Source organism: Podarcis gaigeae (assembly GCF_964106915.1).
Source record: "Podarcis gaigeae genome assembly, chromosome: 11".
Classification (NCBI taxonomy): Eukaryota; Metazoa; Chordata; class Lepidosauria; order Squamata; family Lacertidae; genus Podarcis; species Podarcis gaigeae.
The window spans coordinates 12,237,815-12,250,996 of NC_139687.1; the positions used below are offsets into that span (position 1 = coordinate 12,237,815).

The following is a 13,182-nucleotide window of genomic DNA, read 5'->3' on the forward strand; positions in this document are numbered from 1 at the left end:
TAACTTCAACCGACCAGTTTCTTGGACACAGGAAACTTCTTTTGCTAGTTTTCCCTGTATTTATATGGCTTTATTTTTGTTTTGTGTTCAGTGGGAGCACATTCTCCATTCACACCTACGATTCACCTCCTGAGTCAGGCTAGGAAAAAATGGATTATATGATTGTATTGTATACAGAGCAGCACTCACCAGACATGCCACGCCTTCTTTCACACCCTATTTTGCTTGCCTTTTCAATTGCCATTTGGCATCTCAAGTCCCATCAATCAGGTTGCTTAATGAGGTACTGCAGGCAGCTGTATTTGTCAGCCCAGAGGCTAATGGACAATGTGCTTGTTCCAAAGAGGTTTTCTATTTCATGCATATGATGAAGTAGGCTATTACCTACAAAGTTCATTCCGAAAGCTCAGGCTCCAAATGTATTAACATTTGCAGTCCAACAGCACGGTAGACGTTAGTGTTACAGAATCTACAGGTTCTTTCCTGTTGCAGAATCTATATATCTACAGTGGCATAGCGTGGGTTGTCAGCACCCGGGGCAAAGCAAGTAATTTGCGCCCCCTAACCCGTGGCTTTTAGCACTCGAGTCTCTTCCACTAGATTAGCGCCCCCCCAGATGTTGCGCCCGGTGCGGCCGGCCCCCCCCCCTGTACCCCCCACGCTACGCCACTCTACATCTATCTTAACTCTAATCATGCAAAGTACAAAAAAATGTAATGGCCAACGTGAAGAGGAATTGCAGGCTGGGAGAGGTAGATTATAAATATACATTTCCACAGCTAACAAAAATAACATTGCAGTATTGAATTTGCTTTCTAGATAACTCATCGGTCATGAGAGTTTACTATACTTTTTTACTCAACATGTTCAAACTTGGGGTTTGATGTGATTTTAGAAGAAGTGCTATTATGAAACACTCTGGTGCTGTAATGAAGTATAACACGTAATCTTTGCAAACCAAAAAACTAAAAACCCCAAAAGGCAATTGAACTCAACAGTAAAAACTGCAAAAATAGGTTGGGAGAGTGTGATATCAAACAATTAAAGTCTTTGCATGCCCACAGTCCTGAAAAAGTATGAAGTAAATGGTCAAATGAATGAAATCTTTAAATGCACAGTGGTTCAGTATGACCACTACTGCAGGGGGACCCTGTTTTGAGTTCATACTAACAAAAAATTGATTATCATTTCTATCTATCACCAGTATCAGAGGTATTACTCTTATTCCTGACTGCAAATCTCACAAAACAGAGAAATGTAACCAATGCCAAAAGCAGTCAAGCACATCTCTCTAGTGAGCTAAACTGGCTCATCTACAAGGGAGGACGCAATGGAGGCAGCTGAAGCCCCTTCACCTTGTCCCTATGACTGAACACACTCACCATCAATGGTGGCACTGAGGAAGAGAGAGGAGGAGCAAAAGGGTCAGGAGGAACAGACAGTGAGCCTTCAGATTTTGGCTCTGGGCCCAGGCCAGAAACCGATGGAGCCATCCCATGTCTCAAGTCCTGACCTTGCTTTCAGTTTCAAATATCCAGAGACTTTAAGAAAGTCTCTTTGCACAGTAGGCCAAAAGGGTTAATTAAAATATGTAGATGTAATTTATGTTTCATTCTCAAAGTTTTTTCTGTCACATCCGAAAACAAATGCTGGAACTGGATGCTGGAGCTATGATCTGGAGCTGTTTTCTGTTACCCTCATCTGGACAAGAATCCCACTTAAAAAGCAAAAACAAAGCCTTCAATCGTTTTCATAAGAAGAATAGGTTTATCACAGGGCATTGGTGTACACTGCTGAGGGAGAGTGTTGCAGATACAGTGGTACCTTGGTTCTAGAACAGAATCCATTCCGGAACTCAGTTCAACTTCTGAAACTTTTAAAAACTGAGGCACGGCTTCCAATTGGCTGCAGTAGCTTCCTGCACTCAAGCGGAAGTTGCATCAGACATTTAGCTTCTGAAAAACGTTTGAAAACCAGAAGACTTACTTACGGGTTTTTGGCATCTGGGAGCTGATTTGTTCATCAACTAAGCAGTTCAAGAATCAAGGTTCCACTGTATTAATATTGTGCAGCTTGAACTGGATGCTCAAAAACTTACTCCTTTTGGAATAAAACATTGTCCAGACCCATAAGTATTGTTCAAAACTTTACTAACCAGAACGTCTACAAAACAGATACAAAACAATCAAAGATACATCCACATAATTGTATAAGACATATTCTTACCCAAGGCATAGCTTCATTTTCTTAGAAATAAAATAACTTATAATCAGAGCTGACAAACATAGCACACACACTCTCTCTCTCTGGCTCCATTAGCCAGCATGGGATTCCAGCCCAAGGCTACTGAGCATCTTATCACATCCTTTTCCCACAGAGCCTGGGAAAAGCCAAGGCTCTCAAAATGGCGAATTTGCAACTGAATACCTTACTCATTTGATCTAAGGTTAAACACTCACGTGTTAGAGCAGAGAACTTTCTCAGCTAATCATTAACTCAGCTAAAGCTTAGAGAACTCTCAGTATGCTGCCATGGGAAATCCCCATGTTAGCAATGCACACTCAGGCAGTCTCCATTTCAGTGTCAATTAAGCAATTATAGTTAACAGAGAGGACCCATAGTAATGGAAGAGAAGCAAAGAACAAGGAGGCGGGGAGAACCTGATCAGCAGTAACAACAAAAAAAAGGAAGGACCTGGTTTGTGCTGGACAAGCGCTAAGTAGCTAAGTAGCTCAGCCCCCATCATCTCTAGGTAGGGATGGACAAGGGTACTGCCTGAAACCCCACAGAGTCAGTGTAAACAATGACAGATGGACTAATGGTCTCTGACGCCGCATAAGCCAGCTTCCTAATGGCTCAGGACCACAGTACTTCAAAGACTGCCTCCCCCCCCCATATGTGCCTCCATGTGGCAACACAAGAATGGGCTTTTTCTGTAGTGGCTCCCAATTTGTGGAATGCTTAGGAGCCTTCATTATATATTTCTAGGTGCCAGGTGAAAATGTTCCTCTTCAGCCAGGCCTTTTGGCTGATTAATATCCTACAGCCTTTAAAACGTATCTGTGGGAAGGAGGATTATTGGTCTGTTGTCTTGGTTTGTTTACTTGTGTTTTATCTTGTGTTTTCTTCTGAGGGGAGAGAGACTTTCTGCAGGCAATGGCTTCTCCACCTGCCTTGCCCCACCCTCGAATACCAGGAACCTTTCCCAGACCCGTGACTTTGAGAACAGTAGAAGCAGCTGGAAAGAGAGGAATTCAGGGATATTAAAAAAGAAATAAATTATAAGTTGTGTGCCGTCTTTTCTCAATTTGATCCTTTTACACTGTTTCTTATGTCTCTGTGCATTGTAATTTACTGTTATTTTTGTTGATTATAGATTAGTCATTCTTTATTGTAATTGATAAGTGTAAACTGTTGATTATTTGCTGATATTTAATTTTACTGTTAACTATTGGGTTATAATGGATATTTGAATATTGCTTTATTGAATATAAGTTGTTTATTGTAAAGTTATTGTGACTTTTTATATTGGATCAGATTGTTACTATTAATATTTGATGTTTTATTGATATTTTTATGTGTGTTGGAAGCTGCCCAGAGTTGCTGGGGAAACCCAGCCAGATGGGTGGGGTATAAATGTATTATTATTATTATTATTATTATTATTATTATTATTATTATTATTATATTTCCTAAGAACTTTTGATGAAGAGTAATATAATGATGATGTTAATGTGCTGCCTGCACAAGTGTGTACATCCCTTTGAGAATTTTCTTTATTTTTATTTTTACTTTAAAGTGGCATACTATCAAATCAATTGTTCATGTATTTGGCTTCCCAGGTACAGCAATTGTAGCAGTGACATTGAGCAAACCAGGCTCATTGCCCATGGTGTCCCCAGTTGCTCCTAAAAGATTGTTACAGGGTTGCATGGGTGTGAGGTTGGGCATGGCTGAACGAGGTAGCAGTGCCAAATCACTGGTCTCACAAAGCCTTAAGGCGTCTTCTGTGGAGGACAGCCTGTGGCCCTCTGAGCGACAAACACCTGTGGCTTTCTGTTTTCTCCAGCATCATTTTCATTCCCCACTAATAACTTGTGAAGAAAGAGAAACCAAATTGACTGCTGTGGCTTCCAAGAAACGCAACTGGTGAGAAACTGATTAATGCGCTTGACAGTTAATCAAATGCCTGAACAATATTTCCCTAAGCCCAGAAGGGGCTGTGTAATTGCAACAGCGGAGATTTCGTTGCTTCCCTCTTGCCTCGGGCGCTGGGTAGGCGCAGTTGCTGCCTTTTGAAATGAAGTGCAGCACAACAATTAATTCATTCGCCGGGTTAGGAAACCGACCAAATGATAAATGCAACCCACATGAATATCCAAAGGACAAGCCCACTTAACAATGTTGTGTCATTTTGTATTCACGCAGGTTAAACACACAATGGCAGGAATGTTACAGGAACTTGATTCGAACTCCTTTGCCACGGGTTTGGAAAGAATTCTGCTGCGATGGTGATCAATTTTTAATTACACTTTCTGGCAGCGTAATAATATGGTGATTCGTTTTCCTGACAGGAACCTGGAAGATCATTATGCAACATGAATAATTCAGAGAAGCAAAGTTCTTGTTGACAAGAATAGTAATAGTTTTTGCATTTTTCCCCCTCGCCCAAGGGGATCTTGTTGACACCCCTAGCTAGAGTTAAGACATGCCAAAAGACTTCAGCCACAGGCCTTGGGTAGGTTGGAAAAAAACACTTGGAATGGAGTTTGGAAAGTAGATTTGAAAATTTTGTTAGGGCAAGCAAAATAACGTTTGTCAGCTGAAATTTCTTTTTAAAGTTTGAATAAGCATTATTTATTTCATTAACATATTGTTCATATGGGTCTTTATAAAACAACAACACACAATTGTGCCATGTGGATACATTCTCCATCAAGCTTATTGGTAAACGAAATATGACCTAATTTTCATGATGGAAATGTTGCCTTTGCTTATAATGTGCATTTTACAGCTGCCTGCACAGCGAAGTGGTTGTTTCTTCATTCCATTGTGCAGCAAACAGGCTACATTTTCAGCCCACAGGGAGGTGCATGGAAAAAGTTAACACTCTCCAGACTGAAAATTGATCTGGCCTCAGCGTGGAGCCATCAGATGACCACTTCGCTGTACAACCCATGTGAATCCACCTCTATTTATAAGCTATATGTTTTAATCATTTATATGTAGCTATATGGGAATATATTGGGTTTCCTTTTACATAAATGGATAATTTGTTACTAATTTTGCAAAACTGCTTGCTTCTGCCATTAAACACACACACACACACACACACACACACACACACACCTTTCCCTGAACTTATGCAGCAAAACTATGTGTTTCAAAGTTGCAGTGTTTTTATCTAATGATTGCTGACCTGCCCCTCCACGATCAAGGATATTCCATTAAAGGAATCCGGGGGTTTGGATTTCGTCCGAAGCCCACAGAGAGGTGAGGGCCATGCCCACCCACCAGGAGCCTCGAGGTAGAGCATGAGTAGATTGCTATCAACCGAGCTCCCTCTTTGTCTGGTTATGCTTACCAGACTCCCTGCAAGGCGGGCAGGAGCCAGTTATAGTTTTGGATTCCAATGCCTAAGCCAATACCGCTCACATTCTGTATTCAGTTAAGTTGTGGCCAAAATTTGCCCATTAACATTTAAACTTAATTCATGTTTCATTGTGTCTTTATTAACCAGGGAGTGGACTGTGGCCTTGATGGGCAACCTGGGATCTGAGGCAATCAGAATGAGGAAGCCCCTTTTGCATCTGAAGCCTTGACAATGTGTGCTGGTTACTTCCGGGTTTCGGCAGTCACGCAAGAGCAGAAGCGCGAAATCGCGCTTTGCGCATGCGCAGATGCGCCGAATCACAACCTGTGCAGGTGCACAGGCATGGGTTGTGAACGCTGTGGGTTGCGAACGTGCATCCTGCATGGATCACGTTCGCAACCTGAGCACCCACTGTATCCTATTCCACCCCTCGCTATGCCTGCTCCAGGTGGCATAGCTAGGGCTCCTGAGAGGTCCAGCCTGCCTCCACCAAAATGCTTCTCACATTAAACCACTGACGGGTGGAACACACACAGTGGCTTACCACTTGCCTGGATATAGGTTGGGGTCTCTACCACAGGGAAGTCCCCCACCCACTGAGCCTCTTGGGCTTGCCGAACAGAAGATCGGCAGTTCAAATTCCTGCGACGGGGTGAACTCCCGTTGCTCTGTCCCAGCTCCAGTGCAAGTGTACTACTGTTACTGCTAGTACTGCTATTAAAATTTGAATATTGCCCTTCATCCAAAGATCACAGGGCAGTTCACAACATTGCAACATGGAAACACAAAATATATGAGACCTAATTTCAGGGTCGTGGGTTTGAGCCCCACACTAGGCAAAAGATTCTTGCATTGTAAAGTGTTGGGCTAGATAGATGTTGCTCTCTCCCAAACTCAATTCCCTGATTCTCTGATTCCATGAAACCAATATCCCCCCTCCCATGGGTTCCATCTATTCATACCTTGCACACATCACATTCGTGCACCTGCAAACACCATTCTGCCTCAACCACATTTGAAACACCCCATGTACTCACACAAACATATACCAACCGACATCTAAAAAGATGACATCCATTCACGTTCGCGCCCTGGCTTCAGTCCATAAATATCCACTGGTTTCTGTTGACTGTCTTCCAAAGGTGAACTTCCATCAGCCGACATCCACAAACATCAGTTTGCTTTAGCCTTGTAGCCTCCACCAACTTCCGAATCCAAAAGCCACTGGCTTCCATCCACCAACATCTGCCAGCTTCTCTCAGGTCCATCATGAGATGTCCACCAGCTTCCAACCACAGATACCAGCAGCCTTCAAGCAAACAAACTTGCCTTATTATCACTCCCTAGCATCCCAGTGCCAGAGGATTGCCTCCTTCCATTCACCAGTTTGCCTCCTCCAAGTGGCAGAAACCTGGGCAGTGCTGAATGTCACATCCATTGCCAGGTGTGTCCTGCTGGAAACAGAAAAGGGCTTTCCCCTTGGCCTGCCTTTATATCCACTCAATTGCCAAGTGCTTTTGTGACATCACAAGAAACCCACAGCCAATGGCAACAGCTGGGGAGGCATCATCTTCATTGCTTTGAACCTCACAATGGCGGGTGAACCTATCAGTGATTGTGTGCTTGTTTATTTGGGACATGGGTGGCTCTCTGGTCTAAACCACCAAGCTTCTTGGGCTTCCCAATCAGAAGATTGGCGGTTTGAACCCCCACAAGGGGGTGAGCTCCTGTTGCTCTGTCCCAGCTCCTGCCAATCTAGCAGTTCAAAAGCATGCCAGTGCAAGTAGATAAATAGGTACCACTGTTGCGGGAAGGCATTTCTGTGTGCTCTGGCTTCTGTTACAGTGTTCCGTTGTCCCAGAAGCAGTTTAGTCCTGCTGGCCACATGAACTGGAAAGTTGTCTGTGGACAAACACTGGCTTCCTTGGCCTGAAAGCAGATATGAGCGCCACAGCCCTTTGACTGGACTTAACCTTCCAGGGGTCCTTTACCTTTTACCTATTGACTTATCACCTCTAATTACTACTTCAATGGAAAAGTGAAAGGACTGCAGTCTTAGTCTTCCCCACAACTTAGAAGTCTGGGTCCTTCTCCTGTATTATATTAAAAACCCCAAAATAATAGAGCTAAAACAGCTATTCCATTACTGGTTGGCTAACTCAAACAGGACTCTGGGATTTCTGCCATCTGGAATTCCTAGGTTGTCCATGTGCCCTACTTTGCAGATGATCTGAAGGAATCTTCTGTTCAAAGGCCTGTGCGAATCAAGCTCAGTTCAAAGATAAAGAATGATAAGAAAGGAATGGACCTTGAAGTTGTCCAAAAGTTGGCACCCGGACAGCAGACCAAGGAGGCATACAGAACACATAATTGCAGCTTTCCCTGCTAAGGTGATATATCTTGTTTCTATTTAAACTATAGTAATTATTTCCACATAGGGATGCGGGTGGTGCTGTGGGTAAAACCACAGAGCCTAGGACTTGCCAATCGTATGGTCGGCGGTTCGAATCCCTGCGGCGGGGTGAGCTCCCGTCGTTCGGTCCCAGCTCCTGCCCACCTAGCAGTATATAAATAGGGACCGCTTTCTAGCGGGAATGTAAACGGCGTTTCTGTATGCTACGCTGGTTCTGGCTCGCCAGCTGCAGCTTCGTCACATTGGCCACGTGACCCGGAGGTGTCTTGGGACGGCACCAGCTCACGGCCTCTAGAGCGAGATGAGCACGCAACCCCAGAGTCGGACACGACTGGCCCGTACGGGCAGGGGTACCTTTACCTTTACCTAATTATTTCCAACTGTATATATGCATTAATTAATACATGCAGATTATATGCAAATCCATGTCTCTTTTTGGGTATTGCATAACTGGCCACTCTAAAGATTTTGTATTTTCAGTGTCCCAGGCAATAGGAAGAGGAATACCTCCCAGTTGTTGCTACTTCTTCTGCCACCACTGCTAGGTTAGATTTCCATACCCTCCAACATTTCTCTGATGAAAATAGGGACATCCTAAATTATTATTATTATTATTATTATTAATACCCCACCCATCTGACTGGGTTGCCCCAGCCACTCTGGAGAGCTTCCAACATATATAAAAACATAATAGAACATTAAACATGAAAAAACTTCCCTATACAGGGCTGCCTTCAGATGTCTTCTAATGGTTACATTGTTACTTATCTCCTTGGCTCGGGGGTCGCATAACTCCACAACTCCACACCACCCAACATTTTCCAATGATAATAGGGTCGTTCCAAGGAAAAGCGGAACATACTGGGACCAAATCAGAAACTGTGATAGCTTCTGTAAATCTGGGACTGTCCTTGGAAGATAAGGACACTTGGAGGGTCTGGATTCTGGAGAATGAGAGGGAGCAGTAGGATAATATTTAGGCTTGTTAGGGGAAGAATAAGCTTCAGAGAATCATGGAGGAGTATGGAAATTCTTGGGGAGGTTTTGATCCTGCTTCAGTCCTGCTGATGTTATCAGGTACATAACAGGTTTCTAAATTATGGGATCAGGAGGTGGAGAAAGCTTTTCTGAGGGGATGCAAATGAACTGAGCCCAATTCCAAATGCAACTGAAAAAGTTCCCCATAACAAACATGCACTACAAAATCTACTGTACATACACAACTCATATATTTTCCTTTGCTATTGTTGTCATTGATAAAACTTTGTGGCCCAGCAGTCAAGAGTTGCTTCAAATTGAAAAGATGGATGAAGCCCAAAAGGGTTGCTAATGGAGCACAGATACCCAGATGTCTGCAGAATTTGAAGATGCAAGGGGTGAGAATTATTTCACATTGTGTTGATGAGATGTGGATTGCCAGCAATTAAAAATCAATTATCCCCAAGCAGCTGCGTTCATATTTCAGCAGAAATGGGGAAGCAGAGTTTGGGGCTTTCCAGGGAAGCATTCCTCCTCCCCCATGTTATATTAGCTCCATCCTTGATCCACTGCTACTCAAGAAAATGAGAAGGGCTGCTCCTTGTTCTTTCTCACAGCAAGCTGCAGTCGTTCTTCTCCCAAGTAGAGTTACTGGCAATAAAGGAATTCAACTCCAGCCTCTTGCATGTCCTCTCTTACAAGTAGATACACTGGCAGAGAATAGCACTAGTCAAGGCTTTCCCCCCTGCTGGAACTTGCTGTAATGGCAGTCCAGTACCTCTCAGCTGGGTCCCACTTATGAGGGAGAGACCCAACAATGAGGAGACCCTCCCAGGAACCTGAAGAGGACATCCTCTATGGCAGGGGTCAGCAAGCTTTTTCAGCAGGGGGCCAGTTCATTTTAATTTCCCCAAAAAAAATATAGTCCGGCCCCCCACAAGGTCTGAGGGACAGTGGACCAGCCTCCTGCTGAAAAATTTTGCTGACCCCTGTGGTAGACTCTTATATTTGTTCTGCAGGGGAAAGCAGTTTTATTCTGTTTAGCAAGCAGAACGCTGAAGCACATAGAATATTCATTCAAGGACCTTGGAAGAAAAACAGAGTAAACATCTGAATTGATGTCCTCCTGCACCTCACTGTCAACTCTCCACAATAGAAACTATGACTAATGCTTCCAGCAATATTCCTGTTGCCGCCATGAACGTGTGTTTTTATAAACAGAGACTATTATTACAAAAACAGGAAGTGAAAAAGAAAGAATGAGAATGCTGTAACGGTAGCATTATCTCTCTTTGTTAATCTGTACAGATAAGAAGGGCAGGATTCACCAGTACAGTGGTACCTCGGGTTACATACGCTTCAGATTACAGACTCTGCTAACCCAGAAATAGTACCTCGGGTTAAGAACTTTGCTTCAGGATGAGAACAGAAATCGTGCTCTGGCGGCGCGACGGCAGCAGGAGGCCCCATTAGCTAAAGTGGTGCTTCAGGTTAAGAACAGTTTCAGGTTAAGAACGGACCTCTGGAATGAATTAAGTACTTAACCTGAGGTACCACTGTACAGGGCACAAGATGGTTGCTGAGAACAGCAAACGCTTTAGGTACAACAACTGATATAGCGGATTTTACCAGCAACACCTTAACAAACACAGGGGTGCCTTGGTTGTAGGAATGGGGAGAATTCAAATCAGATTGCATTTAAACATGAATTTACCAATTTTACACTTGATAGGATAATATATGGACTGAAACACCACCACCCTTTGAAATTCGAACTTCTCTAAATTTTGCAATTCAGTTCTCCAGCCCAGCAATATGCACAAAAATGCATATACTAGAATAAAGTGTGCGTGAAAATGCATGTATTAGTGAAAATAACAGGGGGGAAATGCATTAGATTAGGGGAAATACAATGATGGGACAAAATATAAGGTACTTTGCAAAAATGTGTAAGGCAAAATTGCATACAAAAATGTGCACATATTAGAAATGCTGATGAATTTTCAGGATGACGGTTTTTTATTATTTTTTTATTATTATTAAAAGGTGAATTCAGAAGCTGATGTGGAAATGTGGAGAATTGAAGACTGGCGGCATGAGCAACCAAAATTGACAGGTTTGTCCAACCCTACCTGGTCAGAAGATGTCTGAAAATGAAAAAATGGGGATGTTTCGGCAGCAGCGGCTGGTGTGCCAATACAATGGGAAGATGCTGCTGTTGCCAAGTGCAGCCAGTGGATAGGGAAGTCACACCCTTACTGGTGGGGACAAGGGTGGCAGAAGGCCACTATTGTCAACACCATGAAAGGTGCAGGGCTGCTGATGTATCTTATGTGTTCCTGGTGTGGCCAGTCAGTAGCTGCAAACCTACGCAGCTTTGACTCTACAATTCCTGTTGCTGACAAGTCTGCTACCAAAAAGGGTGGGAATGGGAGGGGTCTTTCTTACCCTTGCTCACTTCTGAGCATCAACGGCCTCTTTCCAGTCCTTCCCATCCATCTGCTACCTCGCTGGACACTGGTGGTTCTAGGAATTAAACCTCAGTGTGTCATTGTGGCTGATGCCCAACCAGAGTGGTGCACGCTCTAGTTATCTCCCACTTAAGACTACTGCAATGCACTCTACGTGAGGCTACCTTTGAAGGTGAACTACAACTAATGCAGAATGCAGCAGCTAGACTGGTGACTGGAAGAGACTGCCAAGATCATACAACACCGGTCCTGAAAGACCTTCATTGGCTCCTAGTACGTTTCCAAGCACAATTCAAAGTGTTGGTGCTGACGTTTAACGCCCTAAATGGCCTCAGCCCAGAAGACCTGAAGGAGCGTCTCATTGTTCAGCCTGGACACTTAGGTCCAGTGCCGAGAGTCTTCTGGCAGTTCCCTCATTGAGAGAAGTGAGGTTACAGGGAACCAGGCAGAGGGCCTTCTCGGTAGTGGCGCCCACCCTGTGGAACACCCTCCCACTCGATGTCAAAGAAATATACAACTATCTGACTTTTAGAAGACATCTGAAGGCAGCCCTGTTTAGGGAAGTTTTTAATGTCTGATGTTTTAATGTATTTTTAATCTTTTGTTGGAAGCCACCCAGAGTGGCTGGGGAAACCCAGCCAGATGTGTAGGGTATAAATTATTATTATTATTATTATTATTATTATTATTATTATTATTATTAAGCAGGGAACCAATATTTCCTTCCTTCTTGCTTCTGTCATGTATTCATGATGTGATCTGCCTTGCACCCCTTGTTCCTCAGTTTCTTACCAGGTTTTTGATTGGGGAATCATAGAATATGTGAAGCCCTTTTTTATTTGGACATCAAACAGGGAGCAGATAATGTTGCAGTTCTTACCGAGCGGCTAGACCAGAAAAGATGAATGAAGTGGTCCAACAGCACAGGAGCTCTCCAGTGTCACATGATAGGAAGCATGTGATGATCTGAGCCGTGCCAGGCTAAGTGGCAGGCATGGGTAGCAGAGGATACTTGAGAGCACTACTGAGCTACTGACAAATGCTGGTTCTAACTAAGGAAGCAGGGAGATGAGAGCTGGAAATGGAAGAATGTGGGCAGCTTCCTTGTTCTGGGTGCAGGTCCTGCAATCTAGGAGGCAAGCAGAAATGGAAGGGACACCAAGTAGAAATGGAAGGGAGACCAAGTTCCTCACCACAGGAACTGGTCCTACCTATAGGCTTAGAGTGCAGTGGTTGTCTCAGGCAGATGTTTTTGGATATTATAAGGAAGTAGCTTTTGTCTTCAAGGAGAGAGAGTCTGTCCCTCTCTTTCCAGTCAGCTAATGTCACACCCAATCCACACTTTTATGTAAGTCAGCCTTCAGCTTTAATAATAATTTGAACAAAACGTGAACACCACACTACTTAGCTGCAGGAGAAGGATTCATGAATGGTTGGATCGGACTGAGATAAAAGAGATGGGGCGGTATTCAACTAAGTTTTGCTCAGGAGCAGACCTATTGAAATCGATGCACCTGACTTGGTTAAATGCCATCCATGATATATGGCTGAGGTGAAAATATAACCACAGACTTTAATAAGTCTGCAGAGAGGGAGTGGCAGTTTGGAATAAATGTGATATATGTATACAGTGGTATGGGACGCGGGTGGCGCTGTGGGTAAAAGCCTCAGCGCCTAGGGCTTGCCGATCGAAAGGTCGGCGGTTCGAATCCCCGCAGCGGGGTGCG

The 13,182-nt window shown here is 43.7% G+C and overlaps 1 protein-coding gene and 1 long non-coding RNA gene across 3 annotated transcripts in view; one reads left to right on the forward strand and one right to left on the reverse strand.

Moving 5' to 3' along the window:
• The window catches only part of DIRAS2 (DIRAS family GTPase 2), a 325,804-nt gene that overhangs the window by 176,574 nt on the left and 136,048 nt on the right, over positions 1 to 13,182 (reverse strand). The gene's annotated exons all lie outside the window — the stretch shown is intronic.
• Positions 7,289 to 11,390, forward strand: LOC310826854. Of its 2 annotated transcripts, XR_014556032.1 has the most exons (4): positions 7,289 to 7,407; positions 7,819 to 7,983; positions 9,285 to 9,382; positions 11,031 to 11,390. It is a non-coding gene; the product is annotated as an uncharacterized lncRNA (long non-coding RNA). The 2 variants fall into 2 exon arrangements; XR_014556033.1 differs by lacking the exon at positions 9,285 to 9,382.